This window comes from Dipteris shenzhenensis, chromosome 16, assembly GCF_047967505.1.
Source record: "Dipteris shenzhenensis isolate YYH24624 ecotype China chromosome 16, Dip_SZ_1.0, whole genome shotgun sequence".
Lineage (NCBI taxonomy): Eukaryota > Viridiplantae > Streptophyta > Polypodiopsida > Gleicheniales > Dipteridaceae > Dipteris > Dipteris shenzhenensis.
Window position 1 is genome coordinate 51462925 of NC_141611.1, and position 4669 is coordinate 51467593.

The following is a 4669-nucleotide window of genomic DNA, read 5'->3' on the forward strand; positions in this document are numbered from 1 at the left end:
CATGAACAAGGATATTCAACATCTCAGGTTGCTGAAGCATTTGAAAGATATGTTTTTTCAAAAAAAATTAAGAATATCATATACCAAATGAACTAAGTTCTCATTCCTTTGGATTTCAAAATGATATATAAGAGTTTAATAAAATTTTGTATGTCTATTTGAAACTTTGTAAAGAAATATGGAGCCTCAAGCAACTACTCCTTGTATTGACGAGTCTCCACGTAATCCAATTTCAGAGAAGGTATGTTTATATTAATACCTTGAATGTTTCTCTACTTTTAGTAAAAAATTATACTTATTTGTGTAATTTATGTGACATCTTAGTTGGATTATTTAATTCTTTGGCAGTCTATTGGAAATTCAGTCTTTATTGGAGGAGAATTTTATGGACAAGGATGTCCGTCATATGAGGTTGTTGAAGCATTTCCAATATAAGACATCTTTTTTATTTTTTAAAGAATATGAAATGTTTTCTTTAATTCAATCATATGTTCTTTTGTGTAGATAGATAAGTTCATGATGAAGAGATTTGAAGGTTTTGAGTGATGATTCGAAGGGTTTATGTAAGTTTCAATCAAAGTTCTAGAGGCAGGTGATGGTTCATGAGGCACATCAAAGTAGCCAAGATGAGGTGCAGTGCTATTGCGGTTGATGCATGTGGTCTATAGTCATTGAAGAAGGTGCTCAATGCATAGTTGCTATTGCATTGCAATATACTATAGTGTAGAGCCATCCGACAATGGTGAAATTATGGTTGCGATTCTTGACCTGGATCGTTTGACCTGGATCGTTGCGGAGATATGGTGGATTTTGTTATGACAGTAAGCTCAATGAGGACGACAACCAGCAACAACTAGAACTCAATCCAGCTCAACCATCATTAAAATAAGAACCCCATATAGAAGACGAATCAGCTCTATCTCGCACTTGATATTTCTCCTTCCTAATATACCTCAGTTCTTCTTCAAGTGACCCACTGAACATGTGGTCCTAAAGATGAAGGTAGATGCAGTAATGGTGATTGAGAAGTTTGGATGTAGTGTCTAAAACTGAGCATCTAATTCATGCCAAAGGGTCATTTAGCTTGATATGGAGCATGCCTCGAATGGGTGTGCATAATTTTAGCCCTATATCGGGGGTCCCTTATACCACATCTAATGTTCTCAATTACTGTGTCCTTTGGTTTAGGAGAAGCTCACATAGTGTACTTCTGAATGATTACTTGGTTGCATGTATGTGCAAAACCAATATGTGGGCCTTGAATAGCACATCAAGAAGCATGTTTTTTGACGATTATGCCTGACACTAGGTGGAAAACATGGTCAATTTGTGATTGACCATGCAAAACATATCCGATGGGCACAATACTTTGCATGAGTCCCAACATAGGTGGGATTGATGTGCTGCAAAGGGGTATGTCCATTGAATACGAGCATGTTTGAATTACACACTTGGAAGTGTGTTTTTTGATGATTGTGTATGACACTAGGTGAAAAACATGGTTTGATGCATGATTGACCATGCGAACCATATCTGATGGGCATGATAATTTTCACGTGCCTCAACATAGGTGGTATTAATGCATGTGATGCCCATTGAATATGTCCAAGTTTGAATAACACACCTCAAGGCGTGTTATTTGAAAACTGTGCATGACAGTAGGCAAAAAACATGGTTTAACACGTGATCGTGTTGAGAAACCATGCTCAACATCATGTGATCTTATGTGCATAGCACTAACCCAATAGAATGCTATAAAGGAAAGGGTTAGATGCCCTAACCCTAACCCTAAAAGGGTTTGTATATATTCTACATCTTCAACTAAATCTAGTGTATAGCTAGTCATTTGTGATGTGCTCTCTAGCTATTCCCTCTCTCCTCATCTCCACTCTTCTCCTCTCCCCTCTTCATACTTTGTCATGGTATTAGAGCATGGTTCTGCCTTCCACTGAGGTGCCATCTTTTGTGAGAGTGAGAGAGATTGAGTGATTGCAAGCTATCTTTTGTGAGAGTGAGAGAGATTGAGTGATTGCAAGCTTACTCCATTCACTTCTGTTGTGTGAAGGATTTCCATGCTTATGAGGGAGAATTTCCATCCATTGGTGAGAGAATTCCGTCCATGAGTTGAAGATTTCCGTTCAATTGTTTTATGAGAGATCTAGTGATCAAGAGAGAGAAGTTGTTCATTCATTCTTTGTGAGACTTTCTTCATGAGAGAGAGACATAAATTGCTTATGAGTTCATCGAGAGAAAGTTTTTTATTTGTGAGAGAGAGATAGGGAGATAGGCAAAGGCTTCTTCAAGCCTCTTCAACTCTTGCCTTCGATATCTCCAACAAGGGAGCACCATCTCCAAGATTCAAGCAATGAACGTGAGCTATCAGTGCTCTCAACAAGCTTCTATCAACATGGGCCATCTTGAAGGTGGCCTCCCATAGTCACCATAGCTCTCCATCATCCAGCTCCAAAGCTTCAATGAACAAAGGCTCAGCCACCTCCAGGCAATCGCCTCTCCAACATCCCATACATCTACGGGCGACTCGGTTGCATACAATGGCCCAACACCTTGACTAAGATCCTTTGGCTATGCACCAGTGTCAACAAGACGCTCACGAGTCCTCTCCAAATGTAATGCCAAGCAAAGCTTGACTCCAAACAGCCCTGGCTCCAGCAAAGTGCCTCATCTATAGCAGCGCCATCTTCAAGTTCTACCTCCCACATTCAAGCTTCGATGCCTTCCCAAATGCTAGGATCCACGAGCTCTGAGACATCGTCTATACAGCTGCCTCAATGAAGCACCTCAGTGACTCTCAACTACTATGACCTAAACGTTACCTACAATGATGATAGCACCCATGACACCTTCAGTTGATCAATGAACACATGCCTCTAGCACCGATGAGCTGACCTGCAACACATCGACGACTCACATGCAACATGCCACCAAGGCTCCATCAAGGTGGTCTTTTTAATGCCTCCAATGACTTAGTAGCTCCAATGGCTCTACAACTCCAGCTGGCGCCTGCCATCTCCAGTGCCAATAGGACTTCCCTCGCTATGCTATCTACCCCAGCACCATAGCCAATGAGCTCTTCAGAGTCACTTCTACGTCAAGATCCTCTCCAAGGTAGAGCTAGCAAATGGAAAAAGATCTCTAAGGTAGAAAACGCGTCCTTGCTTCTAATGCTAATGCATCGACTTCTTCTCAGATCAATAGAATCAACAGATTCTGTGAAGGCTTGTTGTAAAGGGGAGCTGGACACGTGGCGTCCCCTTAACCTTGTGCCTTATCCTCAACCTGACCTTAGGTTGGGTGAATGGTCAAAAATTTGCCATGTGGTAGACTATCTTCCATGTCATCAGTCCAATCCAACTGCCACATCACCACCGATTGGCCAGGTCATCTGTTATCTACCACATGGTAGCCACCTGCCACCTCAACAACCAAATCATCACTTGCCACATCTTCATTCCTTGTGCATTGCTACATCAGTAGGAAAGTACAGTTGCCATGTCATCAGTGGTCCCACAACTACCACCTCAATAGGCCCAGTCACCTACCACCTCAGCAAGCCCAATCACTTGCCACCTCAACTACCTAGTTAGCAGTGCTAGCTATGCATTGCTACCTCCTACCAGACACATATAGTCCTTGCATATAAACACACTTATTGCCTCAATACAGGGCTTCATAGGCACACCCCTTGCTAGGCAGAGTCACTACATGTGACCCCTTGAGTGCCACATCATCACTGAGCACATTTGCACCCTTTTTGCCCCTCCACCTAGATCAAGTCATATCTCTTGATCTAGGAAGAATTTGAGGGTGCTCCAAAAAGGAAATACGCTTGATTTTTCATGCTCTATGTGCTCGTCACATCATACAGACATTTGGCACAAGTATCACACTTTTGAGGTTCGAAAACAAATCCACTTCCTTCACTCACATCAGCCTCTACATCGACGCATTTGACCAGCACCTAAAACATACAAAGAAAAGGAATTATTTGCTGCTTTTTTATTGCTCGACAGTTGGTCTAGATCTAGTTCAGAGTAGATTAGATCATCCATAGTGGAGAGACCTCCAAAGCAACCAATCAAAGCCATGTTGAAAAATTGGAGTTAGTCCCATCGCTCACATGTGGTTTCACATCACAAAATTACCTGAAACTTGACATTCCATAGTTCAGTGATCAGACTTTAGAGTGTTCAAAAGCATTGACCGATTGTTTAGTGGGCAGATAGCACATGATTTAATTTCACACACACATGCCATCATTGTAAATCCTATTTGGCTATTTTTCGGCATTGTGCACAGCATTTCAAGCCTTGTAAAGCCTCTTGGGTATTCTTGGCATCATTTGCAATAAGCCTTGTAACATATTTGATTATATATTACAAATTTATCTTCACTGATAGTTCAGATTTCACTTGACACGGTCAATGTTTTGCAGTTGATTCAGACAGTGATTTTACAGACACTTTGAGTACATTTCTTGCACCATGTTTATGACCAGCAACCTCAATCTAAAGGCATTTGCTAAGCTAGACAACTCCAATTAAGGCACATGGAAATACTGAATGGAGACCATTCTTGTACATCAGGACAAATGGGAGTATGTCGATGGGTCTACACCTAGACCATTAGACCATCCATGTCGCAACACTAG